At 36.8% G+C, this 25,725-nt stretch overlaps 10 non-coding genes across 10 annotated transcripts; all 10 read right to left on the bottom strand.

Annotated features, from left to right (window-relative positions):
- Nucleotides 1-678: 678 nt before the first annotated feature.
- Nucleotides 679-751, bottom strand: trnam-cau (transfer RNA methionine (anticodon CAU)). The gene has a single exon. It is a non-coding gene; the product is annotated as a tRNA-Met (tRNA).
- A 1,241-nt stretch (nt 752-1,992) lies between these two features.
- Nucleotides 1,993-2,065, bottom strand: trnam-cau (transfer RNA methionine (anticodon CAU)). Its single transcript has one exon. It is a non-coding gene; the product is annotated as a tRNA-Met (tRNA).
- Nucleotides 2,066-3,316: 1,251 nt separating this feature from the next.
- On the bottom strand, nt 3,317-3,389 carry trnam-cau (transfer RNA methionine (anticodon CAU)). The gene has a single exon. It is a non-coding gene; the product is annotated as a tRNA-Met (tRNA).
- A 1,251-nt stretch (nt 3,390-4,640) lies between these two features.
- On the bottom strand, nt 4,641-4,713 carry trnam-cau (transfer RNA methionine (anticodon CAU)). Its single transcript has one exon. It is a non-coding gene; the product is annotated as a tRNA-Met (tRNA).
- Nucleotides 4,714-15,488: 10,775 nt separating this feature from the next.
- Nucleotides 15,489-15,570, bottom strand: trnam-cau (transfer RNA methionine (anticodon CAU)). Its single transcript has one exon. It is a non-coding gene; the product is annotated as a tRNA-Met (tRNA).
- A 1,240-nt stretch (nt 15,571-16,810) lies between these two features.
- Nucleotides 16,811-16,883, bottom strand: trnam-cau (transfer RNA methionine (anticodon CAU)). The gene has a single exon. It is a non-coding gene; the product is annotated as a tRNA-Met (tRNA).
- A 2,405-nt stretch (nt 16,884-19,288) lies between these two features.
- trnam-cau (transfer RNA methionine (anticodon CAU)) lies at nt 19,289-19,361 on the bottom strand. Its single transcript has one exon. It is a non-coding gene; the product is annotated as a tRNA-Met (tRNA).
- A 1,243-nt stretch (nt 19,362-20,604) lies between these two features.
- On the bottom strand, nt 20,605-20,677 carry trnam-cau (transfer RNA methionine (anticodon CAU)). The gene has a single exon. It is a non-coding gene; the product is annotated as a tRNA-Met (tRNA).
- A 2,412-nt stretch (nt 20,678-23,089) lies between these two features.
- Nucleotides 23,090-23,162, bottom strand: trnam-cau (transfer RNA methionine (anticodon CAU)). Its single transcript has one exon. It is a non-coding gene; the product is annotated as a tRNA-Met (tRNA).
- A 1,239-nt stretch (nt 23,163-24,401) lies between these two features.
- Nucleotides 24,402-24,474, bottom strand: trnam-cau (transfer RNA methionine (anticodon CAU)). The gene has a single exon. It is a non-coding gene; the product is annotated as a tRNA-Met (tRNA).
- Between the last annotated feature and the right edge of the window lie 1,251 nt (nt 24,475-25,725).

The following is a 25,725-nucleotide window of genomic DNA, read 5'->3' as shown; positions in this document are numbered from 1 at the left end:
AGTAACAATGTTCATTTTTGATCTCAATAATTCCATTTTCAGTAGTGACAATGTTCATTTCTGATATCATGAATGTGATTGTTACTAGTAAGAAAGCCATTTTAGATATCTGAAATTATGTTGATATCATAAATACATTTTCAGATATCAAAAATTAACATTTTTACTAGTAGCAATTCAATTGTTGATATGTAGAATATAAATGTTTACTAGTAACCACGTAATTCTTGATATCAAGAATTCACATTTTTACTAGTAACAATGTAATTATTGATATCAAAAATGATATAAATACAAAGCTGATATGTGTATTCGAATTATAACTAGTAAGAAATCAATTCTTGATATCAACAATTTATTTTGAATGGCAGCCTATGGTGACATTTCACTAGTGAAAATACAATTACAGATATCAAGAATTATAGATTTTACTAGTTGAAATACAATTCTTGATATCTAGAATAAGGATTTAACTAGTACAAATGTAATTGTTGATATCAAGAATTAGCATTGTTACTAGTGGAAATTTAATATCTGATATCAAAAATTTCCATTGTTACTAGTAGATATCGAATTCCTGATATCAATAACTATCATTTTAACTAGTGAAAATTGAATTGTTGATATGAAGATTCATATCCTGGAAATGAATAAAAGTTAAATCGGCTTGCCATAACCTGCCCCGTGTGAGGATCGAACTCACGACCTTCAGATTATGAGACTGACGCGCTACCTACTGCGCTAACGAGGCTGATATCAAAGTGGGCGGGGTCATTATTTAAAATCTCTGATTGGCTGATGACTACTGCTAAATATATGTTGTCTATTGACATTGGTTGGTAGTGTTTCCGAAAACTCGTTTGTTTTGTCGCAGACATGCATGTATTTATTAGAGGTTTCGAAGTCCGTTTTTCTTTTGTGGTGAGTTGTCTCTCTCTAGTGGACTGCTAGTTTGCTCAATCCAACTCAAGCCAAGTTATATAGATGCTTGTAATTAATAAAGTTATCTAATATAAGGCTATGTATCACATGCACAACAATAGAGCATTTAGCATCATTTCAAATGTACCAAGGTCAAAAACATTTATTGAATATTAATGGAGCAACATCATTTTTGTGAAAAGAAATCATCACAGAAGATTGTTTCGATTCAAATTCAGTATTAAAAATAAAAACGGATGTGAGGGATCCTTTTACCCCACACTTGGGTTAAAAGCCCCTAAGGGGTTTAAAGTGATATTGTGTAGACACTCAGGCAATAGTTATAGGGATCCATTTGTCATCTAATGCAAATAAGTTTTAGACAGCAAGGTGCTGTCAGGTTCAAGTGACAAATTAAGATTAAGCTTGCTCAAAATAACTACTCCTGAAAAAAGTCAAGAATATCCTGTTAATTTCAAACACATTTTGGCATTTTATTACAGTTCTCAAGTATTCTATACACAAACTAATCTCTATTATGTTTGGATGAGTCAACGTGAGCCCACTTTGAATATTTTTCATATCAGATTCCCCACTTAAGAAAAACAATGTGTTTAATAAGAGCCTTTAGTCCATACAACAGGGGTGCTTTTTACCCCAAATACTACCCTTACTCTTATTGGACGGTTATTGAAAAAAGTTTGATTGAATGACCTTAAACAACACAGAAAATGATACATTTGTATTTTGTCTGAAAATGGATGTTCATTAGCTATATAAATTTGCAACGTTTAAAAAAAAAAAAACGAGATCAAATTGCCTCAAAATCAACCTATAGACGCCACAAGCACAAATATCTTGGAACAGGAAAATGTTCCAGTGTATATATAGTGACAAACAGGTGTTTTGGAAACTGTTGTGGTCGTTTTTGTTTTGGGACAAAGTCCAATCAAAGAAGCCTTTTACTCCGTTGTGCCCTATAGTTCTGACTGTTCGCGCTTTAATGAGTGCAAGATTCAAATATGTTGCCACAAATGCTTAACTAAATGGTGAAGTGTGAGAAGTGCGACCTGCCCCGTGTGAGGATCGAACTCACGACCTTCAGATTATGAGACTGACGCGCTACCTACTGCGCTAACGAGGCTGATATCAAAGTGGGCGGGGTCATTATTTGTAATCTTGCTCATGATTGGCTGATGACTACTGCTAAATATATGTCGGCTATTGACATTGGTTGTTAGTGTTTCCGAAAACTCGTTTGTTTTGTCGCAGACATGCATGTATTTATTAGAGGTTTCGAAGTCCGTTTTTTCTTTTGTGGTGAGTTGTCTCTCTCTAGTGGACTGCTAGTTTGCCCAATCCAACTCAAGCCAAGTTATATAGATGCTTGTAATTAATACAGTTATCTAATATAAGGCTATGTATCACATGCACAACAATAGAGCATTTAGCATCATTTCAAATGTACCAAGGTCAAAAACATTTATTGAATATTAATGGAGCAACATCATTTTTGTGAAAAGAAATCATCACAGAAGGTTGTTTCGATTCAAATTCACTATATAAAAAAAAGGATGTGAGGGAGCCTGTTACCCCACACTTGGGTAAAAAGCCCCTAGGGGGTTTAAAGTGATATTGTGTAGATACTCAGGCAATAGTTATAGGGATCCATTTGTCATCTAATGCAAATACGTTTGAGACAGCAAGGTGCTGTCAGGTTCAAGTGACAAATTAAGATAAAGCTTACTCAAAATAACTACTTCTGAAAAAAGTCAAAAATATCCTGTTAATTTCAAACACATTTTGGCATTTTATTACAGTTCACGTATTCTATACACAAACTAATCTCTATTATGTTTGGATGAGTCAACGTGAACCCACTTTGAATATTTTTCATATCAGATTCCCCCCACTTAAGAAAAACAATGTGTTTAATAAGAGCCTTTAGTTCATTCAACAGGGGTGCTTTTTTACCCCAAATACTACCCTTACTCTTATTGGACGGTTATTGAAAAATGTTTGATTGTATGACCTTCAACAACACAGAAAATGATACATTTGTATTTTGTCTGAAAATGGATGTTCATTAGCTACTTAAATTTGCAACTTAAAAAAAAAAAAAAAAAAAACCCAGATCAAATTGCCTCAAAATCAACCTATAGACACCACAAGCACAAATATCTTGGAACAGGAAAATGTTCCAGTGTATATATAGTGACAAACAGGTGTTTTGGAAACTGTTGTGGTCGTTTTTGTTTTGGGACAAAGTCCAATCAAAGAAGCCTTTTACTCCGTTGTGCCCTATAGTTCTGACTGTTCGCGCTTTAATGAGTGCAAGATTCAAATATGTTGCCACAAATGCTGAACTAAATGGTGAAGTGTGAGAAGTGCGACCTGCCCCGTGTGAGGATCGAACTCACGACCTTCAGATTATGAGACTGACGCGCTACCTACTGCGCTAACGAGGCTTATATCAAAGTGGGCGGGGTCATTATTTAAAATCTCTGATTGGCTGATGACTACTGCTAAATATATGTTGTCTATTGACATTGGTTGGTAGTGTTTCCGAAAACTCGTTTGTTTTGTCGCAGACATGCATGTATTTATTAGAGGTTTCGAAGTCCGTTTTTTCTTTTGTGGTGAGTTGTCTCTCTCTAGTGGACTGCTAGTTTGCCCAATCCAACTCAAGCCAAGTTATATAGATGCTTGTAATTAATACAGTTATCTAATATAAGGCTATGTATCACATGCACAACAATAGAGCATTTAGCATCATTTCAAATGTACCAAGGTCAAAAACATTTATTGAATATTAATGGAGCAACATCATTTTTGTGAAAAGAAATCATCACAGAAGATTGTTTCGATTCAAATTCAGTATTAAAAATAAAAAAGGATGTGAGGGAGCCTGTTACCCCACACTTGGGTTAAAAGCCCCTAGGGGGTTTAAAGTGATATTGTGTAGATACTCAGGCAATAGTTATAGGGATCCATTTGTCATCTAATGCAAATACGTTTGAGACAGCAAGGTGCTGTCAGGTTCAAGTGACAAATTAAGATAAAGCTTACTCAAAATAACTACTTCTGAAAAAAGTCAAAAATGTCCTGTTAATTTCAAACACATTTTGGCATTTTATTACAGTTCACGTATTCTATACACAAACTAATCTCTATTATGTTTGGATGAGTCAACGTGAGCCCACTTTGAATATTTTTCATATCAGATTCCCCCCACTTAAGAAAAACAATGTGTTTAATAAGAGCCTTTAGTCCATACAACAGGGGTGCTTTTTTACTCCAAATACTACCCTTAATCTTATTGGACGGTTATTGAAAAATGTTTGATTGTATGACCTTAAACAACACAGAAAATGATACATTTGTATTTTGTCTGAAAATGGATGTTCATTAGCTACTTAAATTTGCAACTTAAAATTAAAAAAAAAAAAAAACCCAGATCAAATTGCCTCAAAATCAACCTATAGACACCACAAGCACAAATATCTTGGAACAGGAAAATGTTCCCGTGTATATATAGTGACAAACAGGTGTTTTGGAAACTGTTGTGGTCGTTTTTGTTTTGGGACAAAGTCCAATCAAAGAAGCCTTTTACTCCGTTGTGCCCTATAGTTCTGACTGTTCGCGCTTTAATGAGTGCAAGATTCAAATATGTTGCCTCAAATGCTTAACTAAATTGGTGAAGTGTGAAAAGTGCTACCTGCCCCGTGTGAGGATCGAACTCACGACCTTCAGATTATGAGACTGACGCGCTACCTACTGCGCTAACGAGGCTGATATCAAAGTGGGCGGGGTCATTATTTGTAATCTTGCTCATGATTGGCTGATGACTACTGCTAAATATATGTCGGCTATTGACATTGGTTGTTAGTGTTTCCGAAAACTCGTTTGTTTTGTCGCAGACATGCATGTATTTATTAGAGGTTTCGAAGTCCGTTTTTTCTTTTGTGGTGAGTTGTCTCTCTCTAGTGGACTGCTAGTTTGCCCAATCCAACTCAAGCCAAGTTATATAGATGCTTGTAATTAATACAGTTATCTAATATAAGGCTATGTATCACATGCACAACAATAGAGCATTTAGCATCATTTCAAATGTACCAAGGTCAAAAACATTTATTGAATATTAATGGAGCAACATCATTTTTGTGAAAAGAAATCATCACAGAAGATTGTTTCGATTCAAATTCAGTATTAAAAATAAAAAGGATGTGAGGGATCCTTTTACCCCACACTTGGGTTAAAAGCCCCTAAGGGGTTTAAAGTGATATTGTGTAGACACTCAGGCAATAGTTATAGGGATCCATTTGTCCTCTAATGCAAATAAGTTTTAGACAGCAAGGTGCTGTCAGGTTCAAGTGACAAATTAAGATTAAGCTTGCTCAAAATAACTACTCCTGAAAAAAGTCAAGAATATCCTGTTAATTTCAAACACATTTTGGCATTTTATTACAGTTCTCAAGTATTCTATACACAAACTAATCTCTATTATGTTTGAATGAGTCAACGTGAGCCCACTTTGAATATTTTTCATATCAGATTCCCCCCACTTAAGAAAAACAATATGTTTAACTAGATAGGTACATTTCCTGAAGAAAATGTGAGTGGTGCTTGCCGTGGCAAAACTGGTGAAACAGCATGTTATAACTTGAGAAGAGCAAAAATTATGGTCATGAATAAATCAACCCAGAAGTGTGTATGATTTTCTGGTGCAGAAATATGTGATTTGTTACTCGGTTGCTAGGGTAAGCCCATGTGGTTGCTATGCAGTTACCAAGGTAATACAATACATGGCTCCTTTCCATCCTGAGTGAAATAAGTCAACCCGGAAGTCTCTACGTTTTTGTGATGCAGAGATATGTTATTTGTTAGTCGGTTGCTAGGGTAACCCCATCTGGTTGCTAGGCAGTTACCATAGTGATACTTATGAAGTCTCCTTGCCATCCTGATTGAAATAAGTCAACCCGGAACTCTCTACGTTATTGTGATTCAGAGATATGTGATTTGCTAGTCGGTTGCTAGGGTAACCCCATCTGGTTGCTAGGCAGTTACCATAGTGATACTAATGAAGTCTCCTTGCCATCCTGATTGAAATAAGTCAACCCGGAAGTCTCTATGTTTTTGTGATGCAGAGATATGTGATTTGTTACTCGGTTGCTAGGGTAACCCCATATGGTTGCTAGGCAGTTACCATAGTGATACTAATGAAGTCTCCTTGCCATCCTGAGTGAAATAAGTCAACCCGGAAGTCACTACTGTTTTCTGGTGCAGAGATATGTGATTTGTTACTCGGTTGCTAGGGTAACCCCATCTGGTTGCTAGGCAGTTACCATATTGATACTAATGAAATGTCCTTGCCATCCTGGTTGAAATAAATCAACCCGGAAGTCTGTACTCTTTGCTGGTGCCGAGATATGTGATTTGTTACTCGGTTGCTAGGGTAAGCTCATCTGGTTGCTAGGCAGTTACCATAGTGATACTAATGAAGTGTCCTTGCCATCCTGATTGAAATAAGTCAACCCGGAAGTCTCTATGTTTTTGTGATGCAGAGATATGTGATTTGTTACTCGGTTGCTAGGGTAAGCCGATCTGGTTGCTAGGCAGTTTCCATAGTGATACTAATGAAGTGTCCTTTCCATCCTGATTGAAATAAGTCAACCCGGAAGTCTCTACGTTGTTCTGATGCAGAGATATGTGATTTGTTACTCGGTTGCTAGGGTAACCCCATGTGGTTGCTAGGCAGTTACCATAGTGATACTAATCAAGTCTCCTTGCCATCCTGATTGAAATAAATCAACCCAGAAGTCTCTCTGATTTTGTGGTGCAGAGATATAGTTACTGCTAAACGGTTGCTAGGGTACTCTGTTTAGTTGCTAGGGAGTGGCTTGGCAGCTGCCAATGATGAATCTCCAAAGGCTGCTTGTCAGTATGAATGATATAAACCAACTCCCATGCCTCTTTGACATTCAGAATGGAAGATATCCCTCTATGGATTTTGGTTGTTAAGGTGCTCGACAATGGTTGCTAGGGAGGGGCTAGGAAGTGTTGATTTGATGCATGATTGGCTGTTTGCTGTCCCGAGTCAAACGAGACCACCCTTGTGTTTCTATGACACTTCTATCCGGAGATATCCCTTTGATCTGTTTCAATAGAAGTCTATGGGACTTGTTGCTAAGGTGCTCTTAATGGTTGCTAGGGCGTGGCTTGATAGCTTCACAATGATCCTGAGAGACTGATTGGTCGTCTGAGTAAAATGAGCCCACCCCTCGTCTCTATGACACTGTGATCCAGAGCTATGTTCAATACAAATCCCTATGCCTTTTCATGTCATGGGCCGTCCTACACCATTATAAGTCAATTGGGGCATTTTTGGGCAGCTCCTGCCCCCAGGGGTGCAACTTTTACCCCATATTGAGGTATGCTCTTACAGAGCCTGCCAGCCTCTTCAAATGTGGCAAATCACACGTTTCTGTGAAATCCTCGCTCGGAGCTGTGACGCCTCAAAGTTTGTCACAATGTTAAGTCTATGGGATTTTTCGGCCGCTTTTTGCCCCTGGGGCAAATACCGTACCTCGATCGCTTATAAAAGTCATAGCACACGTGTCCTCAATAGGCCGTTCGATTTGACACCTCATTTGTGGGTCTACGCCAAACGGTGCGGGACGAGTTAGGTGCCGAAGTTTTGTACGGAGATAGAATAATAATAAAAAGAAGAAAAATAAAAACTAGATAGGTACATTTCCTGAAGAAAATGTGAGTGGTGCTTGCCGTGGCAAAACTCGTCAAATAGCCTGCTTGAAAAGAACAGAAATTGTGGTCATAAATAAATCAACCCAGAAGTCTGTATAATTTTCTGGTGCAGAAATATGTGATTTGTTACTAGGTTGCTAGGGTAAGCCCATGTGGTTGCTATGCAGTTAGCAAGGTAATACAATACATGGCTCCTTTCCATCCTGAGTGAAATAATTCAACCCAAAAATCTGTACTGTTTTCTGGTGCAGAGATATGTGATTTGTTACTGGGTTGCTAGGGTAACCCCATGTGGTTGCTAGGCAGTTACCATAGTGATACTTATCAAGTCTCCTTGCTATCCAGAGTAAAATCAGTCAACCAGGAAGTCTCTACGATGTTGTGATCCAGAGATATGTGATTTGTTATTTGGTTGCTAGGGTAACCCCTCCTTGTTGCTAGGCAGTTACCATAGTGATACTTATGAAGTCTCCTTGCCATCCTGAGTGAAATAAACCAACCCAGAAGTCTCTACGCTTTTCTGATGCAGAGATATGTGATTTGTTACTCGGTTGGTAGGGTAAGCCCATCTGGTTGCTAGGCAGTTACCATAGTGATACTAATCAAGTGTCCTTGCCATCCTGATTGAAATAAGTCAACCCGGAAGTCTCTACGCTTTTCTGATGCAGAGATATGTGATTTGTTACTCGGTTGCTAGGGTAACCCCATCTGGTTGCTAGGCAGTTACCACAGTGATACTAATCAAGTGTCCTTGCCATCCTGATTGAAATAAGTCACCCGGAAGTCTCTATGTTTTTCTGATGCAGAGATATGTGATTTGTTACTCGGTTGCTAGGGTAACCCCATCTGGTTGCTAGGCAGTTACCATAGTGATACTAATCAAGTGTCCTTGCCATCCTGATTGAAATAAGTCAACCCGAAGTCTCTACGCTTTTCTGATGCAGAGATATGTGATTTGTTACTCGGTTGCTAGGGTAACCCCATCTGGTTGCTAGGTAGTTACCATAGTGATACTAATCAAGTCTCCTTGCCATCCTGATTGAAATAAGTCAACCCGGAAGTCTCTACGCTTTTCTGATGCAGAGATATGTGATTTGTTACTCGGTTGCTAGGGTAACCCCATCTGGTTGCTAGGCAGTTACCATAGTGATACTAATCAAGTCTCCTTGCCATCCTGATTGAAATAAATCAACCCGAAGTCTGTACTCTTTTCTGGTGCCGAGATATGTGATTTGTTTCTCGGTTGCTAGGGTAACCCCATCTGGTTGCTAGGCAGTTACCATAGTGATAGTAATCAAGTGTCCTTGCCATCCTGATTGAAATAAATCAACCCGGAAGTCTGTACTCTTTTCTGGTGCCGAGATATGTGATTTGTTTCTCGGTTGCTAGGGTAACCCCATCTGGTTGCTAGGCAGTTAACATAGTGATACTTATCAAGTCTCCTTGCCATCCTGATTGAAATAAGTCAACCCGGAAGTCTCTATGTTTTTGTGATGCAGAGATATGTGATTTGTTACTCGGTTGCTAGGGTAAGCCCATCTGGTTGCTAGGCAGATACCATAGTGATACTAATCAAGTGTCCTTGCCATCCTGATTGAAATAAGTCAACCCGAAGTCTCTACGTTTTCTGATGCAGAGATATGTGATTTGTTACTCGGTTGCTAGGGTAAGCTCATCTGGTTGCTAGGCAGTTACCATAGTGATACTAATGAAGTGTCCTTGCCATCCTGATTGAAATAAGTCAACCCGAAGTCTCTATGTTTTTGTGATGCAGAGATATGTGATTTGTTACTCGGTTGCTAGGGTAAGCCCATGTGGTTGCTAGGCAGTTACCATAGTGATACTAATGAAGTGTCCTTTCCATCCTGATTGAAATAAGTCAACCAGGAAGTCTCTACGTTTTTCTGATGCAGAGATATGTGATTTGTTACTCGGTTGCTAGGGTAACCCCATCTGGTTGCTAGGAAGTTACCATAGTGATACTAATCAAGTCTCCTTGCCATCCTGATTGAAATAAATCAACCCAGAAGTCTCTCTGATTTTGTGGTGCAGAGATATAGTTACTGCTAAACGGTTGCTAGGGTACTCTGTTTAGTTGCTAGGGAGTGGCTTGGCAGCTGCCAATCATGAATCTCCAAAGGCTGCTTGTCAGTATGAATGATATAAACCAACTCCCATGCCTCTGTGACATTCAGAATGGAAGATATCCCTCTATGGATTTTGGTTGTTAAGGTGCTCGACAATGGTTGCTAGGAGGGGCTAGGAAGTGTTGATTTGATGCATGATTGGCTGTTTGCTGTCCCGAGTCAAACGAGACCACCCTTGTGTTTCTATGACACTTCTATCCGGAGATATCCCTTTGATCTGTTTCAATAGAAGTCTATGGGACTTGTTGCTAAGGTGCTCTTAATGGTTGCTAGGGCGTGGCTTGATAGCTTCACAATGATCCTGAGAGACTGATTGGTCGTCTGAGTAAAATGAGCCCACCCCTGGTCTCTATGACACTGTGATCCAGAGCTATGTTCAATACAAATCCCTATGCCTTTTCATTTCATGGGCCGTCCTACACCATTATAAGTCAATTGGGGCATTTTTGGGCAGCTCCTGCCCCCCAGGGTGCAACTTTTACCCCATATTGAGGTATGCTCTTACAGAGCCTGCCAGCCTCTTCAAATGTGGCAAATCACACGTTTCTGTGAAATCCTCGCTCGGTGCTGTGACGCTCAAAGTTTGTCACAATGTTAAGTGTATGGGATTTTTCAGTCGCTTTTTTGCCCCTGGGGCAAATACCGTACCCCCGATCGCTTATAAAAGTCATAGCACACGTGTCCTCAATAGGCCGTTCGATTTGACACCTCATTTGTGGGTCTACGCCAAACGGTGCGGGACGAGTTAGGTGCCGAAGTTTTGTACGGAGATAGAATAATAATAAAAAGAAGAAAAATAAAAACTAGATAGGTACATTTCCTGAAGAAAATGTGAGTGGTGCTTGCCGTGGCAAAACTCGTGAAATAGCATGCTTGAAAAGAACAAAAATTATGGTCATAAATAAATCAACCCAGAAGTCTCTACGTTTTTCTGATGCAGAGATATGTGATTTGTTACTCGGTTGCTAGGGTAAACCCATCTGGTTGCTAGGCAGTTACCATAGTGATACTAATGAAGTCTCCTTGCCATCCTTATTGAAATAAGTCAACCCGGAAGTCTGTACTATTTTCTGGTGCAGAGATATGTGATTTGTTACTCGGTTGCTAGGGTAACCCCATGTGGTTGCTAGGCAGTTACCATAGTGATACTTATCAAGTCTCCTTGCTATCCAGAGTAAAATCAGTCAACCAGGAAGTCTCTACGATGTTCTGATCCAGAGATATGTGATTTGTTATTTGGTTGCTAGGGTAACCCCTCCTTGTTGCTAGGAAGTTACCATAGTGATACTTATGAAGTGTCCTTGCCATCCTGGTTGAAATAAATCAACCCGGAAGTCTGTACTCTTTTCTGGTGCCGAGATCTGTGATTTGTTTCTCGGTTGCTAGGGTAACCCCATCTGGTTGCTAGGCAGTTACCATAGTGATAGTAATCAAGTGTCCTTGCGATCCTGAGTGAAATAAATCAACCCGGAAGTCAGTACTATTTTCTGGTGCAGAGATATGTGATTTGTTACTCGGTTGCTAGGGTAACCCCATCTGGTTGCTAGGCAGTTACCATAGTGATAGTAATCAAGTGTCCTTGCCATCCTGATTGAAATAAGTCAACCCAGAAGTATGTACGCTTTTCTGATGCAGAGATATGTGATTTGTTACTCGGTTGCTAGGGTAACCCCATGTGGTTGCTAGGCAGTTACCATATTGATACTAATGAAGTGTCCTTGCCATCCTGGTTGAAATAAATCAACCTGGAAGTCTGTACTCTTTTCTGGTGCCGAGATATGTGATGTGTTTCTCGGTTGCTAGGGTAACCCCATCTGGTTGCTAGGCAGTTACCATAGTGATAGTAATCAAGTGTCCTTGCCATCCTGAGTGAAATAAATCAACCCGAAGTCAGTACTATTTTGTGGTGCAGAGATATGTGATTTGTTACTCGGTTGCTAGGGTAACCCCATCTGGTTGCTAGGCAGTAATCATAGTGATAGTAATCAAGTGTCCTTGCCATCCTGATTGAAATAAGTCAACCCGAAGTCTCTACGCTTTTCTGATGCAGAGATATGTGATTTGTTATTTGGTTGCTAGGGTAACCCCATCTGGTTGCTAGGCAGTTACCATAGTGATAGTAATCAAGTGTCCTTGCCATCCTGATTGAAATAAGTCAACCCAGAAGTATCTACGCTTTTCTGATGCAGAGATATGTGATTTGTTACTCGGTTGCTAGGGTAACCCCATGTGGTTGCTAGGCAGTTACCATATTGATACTAATGAAGTGTCCTTGCCATCCTGGTTGAAATAAATCAACCTGGAAGTCTGTACTCTTTTCTGGTGCCGAGATATGTGATGTGTTTCTCGGTTGCTAGGGTAACCCCATCTGGTTGCTAGGCAGTTACCATAGTGATAGTAATCAAGTGTCCTTGCCATCCTGAGTGAAATAAATCAACCCGAAGTCAGTACTATTTTCTGGTGCAGAGATATGTGATTTGTTACTCGGTTGCTAGGGTAACCCCATGTGGTTGCTAGGCAGTAATCATAGTGATAGTAATCAAGTGTCCTTGCCATCCTGATTGAAATAAGTCAACCCGGAAGTCTCTACGTTTTTCTGATGCAGAGATATGTGATTTGTTACTCGGTTGCTAGGGTAACCCCATCTGGTTGCTAGGCAGTTACCATAGTGATAGTAATGAAGTGTCCTTGCCATCCTGAGTGAAATAAATCAACCCGGAAGTCAGTACTATTTTCTGGTGCAGAGATATGTGATTTGTTACTCGGTTGCTAGGGTAACCCCATCTGGTTGCTAGGCAGTAATCATAGTGATAGTAATCAAGTGTCCTTGCCATCCTGATTGAAATAAGTCAACCCGGAAGTCTCTACGCTTTTCTGATGCAGAGATATGTGATTTGTTACTCGGTTGCTAGGGTAACCCCATCTGGTTGCTAGGCAGTTACCTTAGTGATACTAATGAAGTGTCCTTGCCATCCTGATTGAAATAAATCAACCCAGAAGTTTCTCTGATTTTCTGGTGCAGAGATATAGTTACTGCTAAAGGGTTGCTAGGGTACTCTGTTTAGTTGCTAGGGAGTGGCTTGGCAGCTGCCAATCATTAATCTCCAACGGCTGCTTGTCAGTATGAATGATATAAACCAACTCCCATGCCTCTGTGACATTCAGAATGGAAGATATCCTCTATGGATTTTGGTTGCTAAGGTGCTCGACAATGGTTGCTAGGGAGGGGCTAGGAAGTGTTGAGGTGATTCATGATTGGCTGTTTGCTGCCCCGAGTGAAACGAGACCACCCTTGTGTTTCTATGAAACTTCTATCCGGAGATATCCCTTTGATGTCTTTCATTAGAAGTGTATGGGACTTGTTGCTAAGGTGCTCTAAATTGTTGCTAGGGCGTGGCTTGATAGATTCAAAATGATCCTGAGATACTGATTGGTCGTCTGAGTAAAATGAGCCCGCCCCATTGTCTCTATGACACTGTGATCCAGAGCTATGTTGAATACAAATCCCAATGCCATTTCATTTCATGGGCCGTCCTACACCATTGTAAGTCAATTGGGGCATTTTTGGGCAGCTCCTGCCCCCAGGGTGCAACTTTTACCCCATTTTGAGGTATGCTCTTACAGAGCCTGCCAGCCTCTTCAAATGTGGCAAATCACACGTTTCTGCTGAAATCCTCGCTCGGAGCTGTGACGCGTCAAAGTTTGTCGCAATGTTAAGTCTATGGGATTTTTCGGCGCTTTTTTGCCCCTGGGGCAATTACCGTACTCCGATCGCTTATAAAAGTCATAGCACACGTGTCCTCAATAGGCCGTTCGATTTGACACCTCATTCGTGGGTCTACGCCAAACGGTGCGGGACGAGTTAGGTGCCGAAGTTTTGTACGGAGATAGAATAATAAAAAGTATAAAAATAAAAATAAGTATGTGAGATTACAATAGTGATGCTTTGCAAGCACCACTAATAAGTATGTGAGATTACAATAGTGATGCTTTGCAAGCACCACTAATAAGTATGTGAGATTACAATAGTGATGCTTTGCAAGCACCACTAATAAGAGCCTTTAGTCCATACAACAGGGGTGCTTTTTACCCCAAATACTACCCTTACTCTTATTGGACGGTTATTGAAAAATGTTTGATTGTATGACCTTAAACAACACAGAAAATGATACATTTGTATTTTGTCTGAAAATGGATGTTCATTAGCTACTTAAATTTGCAACTTAAAAAAAAAAAAAAAACCAGATCAAATTGCCTCAAAATCAACCTATAGACACCACAAGCACAAATATCTTGGAACAGGAAAATGTTCCAGTGTATATATAGTGACAAACAGGTGTTTTGGAAACTGTTGTGGTCGTTTTTGTTTTGGGACAAAGTCCAATCAAAGAAGCCTTTTACTCCGTTGTGCCCTATAGTTCTGACTGTTCGCGCTTTAATGAGTGCAAGATTCAAATATGTTGCCACAAATGCTTAACTAAATGGTGAAGTGTGAGAAGTGCGACCTGCTATGGCAAGCCGTTTTAACTTTTATTCATTTCAGGAGATGAATTCTTGATATCAACAATTCAATTTTCACTAGTTAAAATGATAATTATTGATATCAGAATTCGATATCTACTAGTAACAATGGCAGTTTTTGATATCAGAAATTAAATTTCCACTAGTAACAATGCTAATTCTTGATATCAACAATTACATTTTTACTAGTTAAATGCTCATTCTAGATATCAAGAATTGTATTTCAACTAGTAAAAATTATAATTCTTGATATCTGTAATTGTATTTTCACTAGTGAAATGTCACCATAGGCTGCCATTCAAAATCAATTATTGATATCAAGAATTGATTTCTTACTTGTTGAAATTCCAATTTCACATATCAGAAATACAATTAGTACTAGTAAAAACCTTTATTTTTGATATCAAGAATTCAATTGTCACTAGTTGAAATGTCTATTCTTGATATCAACAATTGAATTGCTACTAGTAACAATGTTCATTTTGATCTCAATAATTCCATTTTCACTAGTGACAATGTTCATTTCTGATATCATGAATGTGATTGTTACTAGTAAGAAAGCCATTTTAGATATCTGAAATTATGTTGATATCATAAATACATTTTCAGATATCAAAAATTAACATTTTTACTAGTAGCAATTCAATTGTTGATATGTAGAATATAAATGTTTACTAGTAACCACGTAATTCTTGATATCAAGAATTCACATTTTTACTAGTAACAATGTAATTATTGATATCAAAAATGATATAAATACAAAGCTGATATGTGTATTCGAATTATAACTAGTAAGAAATCAATTCTTGATATCAACAATTTATTTTGAATGGCAGCCTATGGTGACATTTCACTAGTGAAAATACAATTACAGATATCAAGAATTATAGATTTTACTAGTTGAAATACAATTCTTGATATCTAGAATAAGGATTTAACTAGTACAAATGTAATTGTTGATATCAAGAATTAGCATTGTTACTAGTGGAAATTTAATATCTGATATCAAAAATTTCCATTGTTACTAGTAGATATCGAATTCCTGATATCAATAACTATCATTTTAACTAGTGAAAATTGAATTGTTGATATCAAGAATTCATATCCTGGAAATGAATAAAAGTTAAATCGGCTTGCCATAACCTGCCCGTGTGAGGATCGAACTCACGACCTTCAGATTATGAGACTGACGCGCTACCTACTGCGCTAACGAGGCTGATATCAAAGTGGGCGGGGTCATTATTTAAAATCTCTGATTGGCTGATGACTACTGCTAAATATATGTTGTCTATTGACATTGGTTGGTAGTGTTTCCGAAAACTCGTTTGTTTTGTCGCAGACATGCATGTATTTATTAGAGGTTTCGAAGTCCGTTTTTCTTTTGTGGTGAGTTGTCTCTCTCTAGTGGACTGCTAGTTTGCTCAATCCAACTCAAGCCAAGTTATATAGATGCTTGTAATTAATAAAGTTATCTAATATAAGGCTATGTATCACATGCACAACAATAGAGCATTTAGCATCATTTCAAATGTACCAAGGTCAAAAACATTTATTGAATATTAATGGAGCAACATCATTTTTGTGAAAAGAAATCATCACAGAAGATTGTTTCGATTCAAATTCAGTATTAAAAATAAAAAGGATGTGAGGGATCCTTTTACCCCACACTTGGGTTAAAAGCCCCTAAGGGGTTTAAAGTGATATTGTGTAGACACTCAGGCAATAGTTATAGGGATCCATTTGTCATCTAATGCAAATAAGTTTTAGACAGCAAGGTGCTGTCAGGTTCAAGTGACAAATTAAGATTAAGCTTGCTCAAAATAACTACTCCTGAAAAAAGTCAAGAATATCCTGTTAATTTCAAACACATTTTGGCATTTTATTACAGTTCTCAAGTATTCTATACACAAACTAATCTCTATTATGTTTGGATGAGTCAACGTGAGCCCACTTTGAATATTTTTCATATCAGATTCCCCCCACTTAAGAAAAACAATGTGTTTAATAAGAGCCTTTAGTCCATACAACAGGGGTGCTTTTTACCCCAAATACTACCCTTACTCTTATTGGACGGTTATTGAAAAAAGTTTGATTGAATGACCTTAAACAACACAGAAAATGATACATTTGTATTTTGTCTGAAAATGGATGTTCATTAGCTATATAAATTTGCAACGTTTAAAAAAAAAAACGAGATCAAATTGCCTCAAAATCAACCTATAGACGCCACAAGCACAAATATCTTGGAACAGGAAAATGTTCCAGTGTATATATAGTGACAAACAGGTGTTTTGGAAACTGTTGTGGTCGTTTTTGTTTTGGGACAAAGTCCAATCAAAGAAGCCTTTTACTCCGTTGTGCCCTATAGTTCTGACTGTTCGCGCTTTAATGAGTGCAAGATTCAAATATGTTGCCACAAATGCTTAACTAAATGGTGAAGTGTGAGAAGTGCGACCTGCCCCGTGTGAGGATCGAACTCACGACCTTCAGATTATGAGACTGACGCGCTACCTACTGCGCTAACGAGGCTGATATCAAAGTGGGCGGGGTCATTATTTGTAATCTTGCTCATGATTGGCTGATGACTACTGCTAAATATATGTCGGCTATTGACATTGGTTGTTAGTGTTTCCGAAAACTCGTTTGTTTTGTCGCAGACATGCATGTATTTATTAGAGGTTTCGAAGTCCGTTTTTTCTTTTGTGGTGAGTTGTCTCTCTCTAGTGGACTGCTAGTTTGCCCAATCCAACTCAAGCCAAGTTATATAGATGCTTGTAATTAATACAGTTATCTAATATAAGGCTATGTATCACATGCACAACAATAGAGCATTTAGCATCATTTCAAATGTACCAAGGTCAAAAACATTTATTGAATATTAATGGAGCAACATCATTTTTGTGAAAAGAAATCATCACAGAAGGTTGTTTCGATTCAAATTCACTATATAAAAAAAGGATGTGAGGGAGCCTGTTACCCCACACTTGGGTAAAAAGCCCCTAGGGGTTTAAAGTGATATTGTGTAGATACTCAGGCAATAGTTATAGGGATCCATTTGTCATCTAATGCAAATACGTTTGAGACAGCAAGGTGCTGTCAGGTTCAAGTGACAAATTAAGATAAAGCTTACTCAAAATAACTACTTCTGAAAAAAGTCAAAAATATCCTGTTAATTTCAAACACATTTTGGCATTTTATTACAGTTCACGTATTCTATACACAAACTAATCTCTATTATGTTTGGATGAGTCAACGTGAGCCCACTTTGAATATTTTTCATATCAGATTCCCCCCACTTAAGAAAAACAATGTGTTTAATAAGAGCCTTTAGTTCATTCAACAGGGGTGCTTTTTACCCCAAATACTACCCTTACTCTTATTGGACGGTTATTGAAAAATGTTTGATTGTATGACCTTCAACAACACAGAAAATGATACATTTGTATTTTGTCTGAAAATGGATGTTCATTAGCTACTTAAATTTGCAACTTAAAATTTAAAAAAAAAAACCCCAGATCAAATTGCCTCAAAATCAACCTATAGACACCACAAGCACAAATATCTTGGAACAGGAAAATGTTCCAGTGTATATATAGTGACAAACAGGTGTTTTGGAAACTGTTGTGGTCGTTTTTGTTTTGGGACAAAGTCCAATCAAAGAAGCCTTTTACTCCGTTGTGCCCTATAGTTCTGACTGTTCGCGCTTTAATGAGTGCAAGATTCAAATATGTTGCCACAAATGCTTAACTAAATGGTGAAGTGTGAGAAGTGCGACCTGCTATGGCAAGCCGTTTTAACTTTTATTCATTTCAGGATATGAATTCTTGATATCAACAATTCAATTTTCACTAGTTAAAATGATAATTATTGATATCAGAATTCGATATCTACTAGTAACAATGGCAGTTTTTGATATCAGAAATTAAATTTCCACTAGTAACAATGCTAATTCTTGATATCAACAATTACATTTTACTAGTTAAATGCTCATTCTAGATATCAAGAATTGTATTTCAACTAGTAAAAATTATAATTCTTGATATCTGTAATTGTATTTTCACTAGTGAAATGTCACCATAGGCTGCCATTCAAAATCAATTGTTGATATCAAGAATTGATTTCTTACTTGTTGAAATTCCAATTTCACATATCAGAAATACAATTAGTACTAGTAAAAACCTTTATTTTTGATATCAAGAATTCAATTGTCACTAGTTGAAATGTCTATTCTTGATATCAACAATTGAATTGCTACTAGTAACAATGTTCATTTTTGATCTCAATAATTCCATTTTCACTAGTGACAATGTTCATTTCTGATATCATGAATGTGATTGTTACTAGTAAGAAAGCCATTTTAGATATCTGAAATTATGTTGATATCATAAATACATTTTCAGATATCAAAAATTAACATTTTTACTAGTAGCAATTCAATTGTTGATATGTAGAATATAAATGTTTACTAGTAACCACGTAATTCTTGATATCAAGAATTCACATTTTTACTAGTAACAATGTAATTATTGATATCAAAAATGATATAAATACAAAGCTGATATGTGTATTCGAATTATAACTAGTAAGAAATCAATTCTTGATATCAACAATTTATTTTGAATGGCAGCCTATGGTGACATTTCACTAGTGAAAATACAATTACAGATATCAAGAATTATAGATTTTACTAGTTGAAATACAATTCTTGATATCTAGAATAAGGATTTAACTAGTACAAATGTAATTGTTGATATCAAGAATTAGCATTGTTACTAGTGGAAATTTAATATCTGATATCAAAAATTTCCATTGTTACTAGTAGATATCGAATTCCTGATATCAATAACTATCATTTTAACTAGTGAAAATTGAATTGTTGATATCAAGAATTCATATCCTGAAATGAATAAAAGTTAAATCGACTTGCCATAACCTGCCCCGTGTGAGGATCGAACTCACGACCTTCAGATTATGAGACTGACGCGCTACCTACTGCGCTAACGAGGCTGATATTAAAGTGGGCGGGGTCATTATTTAAAATCTCTGATTGGCTGATGACTACTGCTAAATATATGTTGTCTATTGACATTGGTTGGTAGTGTTTCCGAAAACTCGTTTGTTTTGTCGCAGACATGCATGTATTTATTAGAGGTTTCGAAGTCCGTTTTTTCTTTTGTGGTGAGTTGTCTCTCTCTAGTGGACTGCTAGTTTGCCCAATCCAACTCAAGCCAAGTTATATAGATGCTTGTAATTAATAAAGTTATCTAATATAAGGCTATGTATCACATGCACAACAATAGAGCATTTAGCATCATTTCAAATGTACCAAGGTCAAAAACATTTATTGAATATTAATGGAGCAACATCATTTTTGTGAAAAGAAATCATCACAGAAGGTTGTTTCGATTCAAATTCAGTATTAAAAATAAAAAAGGATGTGAGGGATCCTTTTACCCCACACTTGGGTTAAAAGCCCCTAGGGGGTTTAAAGTGATATTGTGTAGACACTCAGGCAATAGTTATAGGGATCCATTTGTCATCTAATGCAAATAAGTTTTAGACAGCAAGGTGCTGTCAGGTTCAAGTGACAAATTAAGATTAAGCTTGCTCAAAATAACTACTTCTGAAAAAAGTCAAGAATATCCTGTTAATTTCAAACACATTTTGGCATATTATTACAGTTCTCAAGTATTCTATACACAAACTAATCTCTATTATGTTTGGATGAGTCAACGTGAGCCCACTTTGAATATTTTTCATATCAGATTCCCCCCACTTAAGAAAAACAATGTGTTTAATAAGAGCCTTTAGTCCATACAACAGGGGTGCTTTTTACCCCAAATACTACCCTTACTCTTATTGGACAGTTATTGAAAAAAGTTTGATTGAATGACCTTAAACAACACAGAAAATGATACATTTGTATTTTGTCTGAAAATGGATGTTCATTAGCTATATAAATTTGCAACGTTTAAAAAAAAAAAACGAGATCAAATTGCCTCAAAATCAACCTATAGACGCCACAAGCACAAATATCTTGGAACAGGAAAATGTTCCAGTGTATATATAGTGACAAACAGGTGTTTTGGAAACTGTTGTGGTCGTTTTTGTTTTGGGACAAAGTCCAATCAAAGAAGCCTTTTACTCCGTTGTGCCCTATAGTTCTGACTGTTCGCGCTTTAATGAGTGCAAGATTCAAATATGTTGCCACAAATGCTTAACTAAATGGTGAAGTGTGAAAAGTGCGACCTGCCCCGTGTGAGGATCGAACTCACGACCTTCAGATTATGAGACTGACGCGCTACCTACTGCGCTAACGAGGCTGATATCAAAGTGGGCGGGGTCATTATTTGTAATCTTGCTCATGATTGGCTGATGACTACTGCTAAATATATGTCGGCTATTGACATTGGTTGTAAGTGTTTCCGAAAACTCGTTTGTTTTGTCGCAGACATGCATGTATTTATTAGAGGTTTCGAAGTCCGTTTTTCTTTTGTGGTGAGTTGTCTCTCTCTAGTGGACTGCTAGTTTGCCCAATCCAACTCAAGCCAAGTTATATAGATGCTTGTAATTAATAAAGTTATCTAATATAAGGCTATTTATCACATGCACAACAATAGAGCATTTAGCATCATTTCAAATGTACCAAGGTCAAAAACATTTATTGAATATTAATGGAGCAACATCATTTTTGTGAAAAGAAATCATCACAGAAGGTTGTTTCGATTCAAATTCAGTATATAAAAAAAAAGGATGTGAGGGAGCCTGTTACCCCACACTTGGGTTAAAAGCCCCTAGGGGGTTTAAAGTGATATTGTGTAGATACTCAGGCAATAGTTATAGGGATCCATTTGTCATCTAATGCAAATACGTTTGAGACAGCAAGGTGCTGTCAGGTGCAAGTGACAAATTAAGATAAAGCTTACTCAAAATAACTACTTCTGAAAAAAGTCAAAAATGTCCTGTTAATTTCAAACACATTTTGGCATTTTATTACAGTTCAAGTATTCTATACACAAACTAATCTCTATTATGTTTGGATGAGTCAACGTGAGCCCACTTTGAATATTTTTCATATCAGATTCCCCCCACTTAAGAAAAACAATATGTTTAATAAGAGCCTTTAGTCCATACAACAGGGGTGCTTTTTACCCCAAATACTACCCTTACTCTTATTGGACGGTTATTGAAAAATGTTTGATTGTATGACCTTAAACAACACAGAAAATGATACATTTGTATTTTGTCTGAAAATGGATGTTCATTAGCTACTTAAATTTGCAACTTAAAATTTAAAAAAAAAAAACCCCAGATCAAATTGCCTCAAAATCAACCTATAGACACCACAAGCACAAATATCTTGGAACAGGAAAATGTTCCAGTGTATATATAGTGACAAACAGGTGTTTTGGAAACTGTTGTGGTCGTTTTTGTTTTGGGACAAAGTCCAATCAAAGAAGCCTTTTACTCCGTTGTGCCCTATAGTTCTGACTGTTCGCGCTTTAATGAGTGCAAGATTCAAATATGTTGCCACAAATGCTTAACTAAATGGTGAAGTGTGAGAAGTGCGACCTGCTATGGCAAGCCGTTTTAACTTTTATTCATTTCCAGGATATGAATTCTTGATATCAACAATTCAATTTTCACTAGTTAAAATGATAATTATTGATATCAGGAATTCGATATCTACTAGTAACAATGGCAGTTTTTGATATCAGAAATTAAATTTCCACTAGTAACAATGCTAATTCTTGATATCAACAATTACATTTTTACTAGTTAAATGCTCATTCTAGATATCAAGAATTGTATTTCAACTAGTAAAAATTATAATTCTTGATATCTGTAATTGTATTTTCACTAGTGAAATGTCATCATAGGCTGCCATTCAAAATCAATTGTTGATATCAAGAATTGATTTCTTACTTGTTGAAATTCCAATTTCACATATCAGAAATACAATTCGTACTAGTAAAAACCTTTATTTTTGATATCAAGAATTCAATTGTCACTAGTTGAAATGTCTATTCTTGATATCAACAATTGAATTGCTACTAGTAACAATGTTCATTTTTGATCTCAATAATTCCATTTTCACTAGTGACAATGTTCATTTCTGATATCATGAATGTGATTGTTACTAGTAAGAAAGCCATTTTAGATATCTGAAATTATGTTGATATCATAAATACATTTTCAGATATCAAAAATTAACATTTTTACTAGTAGCAATTCAATTGTTGATATGTAGAATATAAATGTTTACTAGTAACCACGTAATTCTTGATATCAAGAATTCACATTTTTACTAGTAACAATGTAATTATTGATATCAAAAATGATATAAATACAAAGCTGATATGTGTATTCGAATTATAACTAGTAAGAAATCAATTCTTGATATCAACAATTTATTTTGAATGGCAGCCTATGGTGACATTTCACTAGTGAAAATACAATTACAGATATCAAGAATTATAGATTTTACTAGTTGAAATACAATTCTTGATATCTAGAATAAGGATTTAACTAGTACAAATGTAATTGTTGATATCAAGAATTAGCATTGTTACTAGTGGAAATTTAATATCTGATATCAAAAATTTCCATTGTTACTAGTAGATATCGAATTCCTGATATCAATAACTATCATTTTAACTAGTGAAAATTGAATTGTTGATATCAAGAATTCATATCCTGGAAATGAATAAAAGTTAAATCGGCTTGCCATAACCTGCCCCGTGTGAGGATCGAACTCACGACCTTCAGATTATGAGACTGACGCGCTACCTACTGCGCTAACGAGGCTGATATTAAAGTGGGCGGGGTCATTATTTAAAATCTCTGATTGGCTGATGACTACTGCTAAATATATGTTGTCTATTGACATTGGTTGGTAGTGTTTCCGAAAACTCGTTTGTTTTGTCGCAGACATGCATGTATTTATTAGAGGTTTCGAAGTCCGTTTTTCTTTTGTGGTGAGTTGTCTCTCTCTAGTGGACTGCTAGTTTGCCCAATCCAACTCAAGCCAAGTTATATAGATGCTTGTAATTAATAAAGTTATCTAATATAAGGCTATGTATCACATGCACAACAATAGAGCATTTAGCATCATTTCAAATGTACCAAGGTCAAAAACATTTATTGAATATTAATGGAGCAACATCATTTTTGTGAAAAGAAATCATCACAGAAGGTTGTTTCGATTCAAATTCAGTATATAAAAAAAGGATGTGAGGGATCCTTTTACCCCACACTTGGGTTAAAAGCCCCTAGGGGGTTTAAAGTGATATTGTGTAGACACTCAGGCAATAGTTATAGGGATCCATTTGTCATCTAATGCAAATACGTTTGAGACAGCAAGGTGCTGTCAGGTGCAAGTGACAAATTAAGATTAAGCTTGCTCAAAATAACTACTTCTGAAAAAAGTCAAGAATATCCTGTTAATTTCAAACACATTTTGGCATATTATAACAGTTCTCAAGTATTCTATACACAAACTAATCTCTATTATGTTTGGATGAGTCAACGTGAGCCCACTTTGAATATTTTTCATATCAGATTCCCCCACTTAAGAAAAAACAATGTGTTTAATAAGAGCCTTTAGTCCATACAACAGGGGTGCTTTTTACCCCAAATACTACCCTTACTCTTATTGGACAGTTATTGAAAAAAGTTTGATTGAATGACCTTAAACAACACAGAAAATGATACATTTGTATTTTGTCTGAAAATGGATGTTCATTAGCTATATAAATTTGCAACGTTTAAAAAAAAAAAACGAGATCAAATTGCCTCAAAATCAACCTATAGACGCCACAAGCACAAATATCTTGGAACAGGAAAATGTTCCAGTGTATATATAGTGACAAACAGGTGTTTTGGAAACTGTTGTGGTCGTTTTTGTTTTGGGACAAAGTCCAATCAAAGAAGCCTTTTACTCCGTTGTGCCCTATAGTTCTGACTGTTCGAGCTTTAATGAGTGCAAGATTCAAATATGTTGCCACAAATGCTTAACTAAATTGGTGAAGTGTGAAAAGTGCGACCTGCCCCGTGTGAGGATCGAACTCACGACCTTCAGATTATGAGACTGACGCGCTACCTACTGCGCTAACGAGGCTGATGTCAAAGTGGGCGGGGTCATTATTTATAATCTTGCTCATGATTGGCTGATGACTACTGCTAAATATAAGTCGGCTATTGACATTGGTTGTAAGTGTTTCCGAAAACTCGTTTGTTTTGTCGCTGACATGCATGTATTTATTAGAGGTTTTGAAGTCCGTTTTTTCTTTTGTGGTGAGTTGTCTCTCTCTAGTGGACTGCTAGTTTGCCCAATCCAACTCAAGCCAAGTTATATAGATGCTTGTAATTAATAAAGTTATCTAATATAAGGCTATGTGTCACATGCACAACAATAGAGCATTTCGCATCATTTCAAATGTACCAAGGTCAAAAACATTTATTGAATATTAATGGAGCAACACCATTTTTGTGAAAAGAAATCATCACAGAAGGTTGTTTCGATTCAAATTCAGTATATAAAAAAAAGGATGTGAGGGAGCCTGTTACCCCACACTTGGGTTAAAAGCCCCTAGGGGGTTTAAAGTGATATTGTGTAGATACTCAGGCAATAGTTATAGGGATCCATTTGTCATCTAATGCAAATACGTTTGAGACAGCAAGGTGCTGTCAGGTGCAAGTGACAAATTAAGATTAAGCTTGCTCAAAAGAACTACTTCTGAAAAAAGTCAAAAATGTCCTGTTAATTTCAAACACATTTTGGCATTTTATTACAGTTCAAGTATTCTATACACAAACTAATCTCTATTATGTTTGGATGAGTCAACGTGAGCCCACTTTGAACATTTTTCATATCAGATTCCCCCCACTTAAGAAAAACAATGTGTTTAATAAGAGCCTTTAGTCCATACAACAGGGGTGCTTTTTTTACCCCAAATACTACCCTTACTCTTATTGGACGGTTATTGAAAAATGTTTGATTGTATGACCTTAAACAACACAGAAAATGATACATTTGTATTTTGTCTGAAAATGGATGTTCATTAGCTACTTAAATTTGCAACTTAAAATTTAAAAAAAAAAAACCCCAGATCAAATTGCCTCAAAATCAACCTATAGACACCACAAGCACAAATATCTTGGAACAGGAAAATGTTCCAGTGTATATATAGTGACAAACAGGTGTTTTGGAAACTGTTGTGGTCGTTTTTGTTTTGGGACAAAGTCCAATCAAAGAAGCCTTTTACTCCGTTGTGCCCTATAGTTCTGACTGTTCGCGCTTTAATGAGTGCAAGATTCAAATATGTTGCCACAAATGCTTAACTAAATGGTGAAGTGTGAGAAGTGCGAC

This window comes from Xyrauchen texanus, unplaced genomic scaffold (assembly GCF_025860055.1).
Source record: "Xyrauchen texanus isolate HMW12.3.18 unplaced genomic scaffold, RBS_HiC_50CHRs HiC_scaffold_112, whole genome shotgun sequence".
Classification (NCBI taxonomy): Eukaryota; Metazoa; Chordata; class Actinopteri; order Cypriniformes; family Catostomidae; genus Xyrauchen; species Xyrauchen texanus.
The sequence above is the reverse complement of the archived record's forward strand: the minus strand, read 5'-3'. Positions and strand labels throughout refer to the sequence as shown.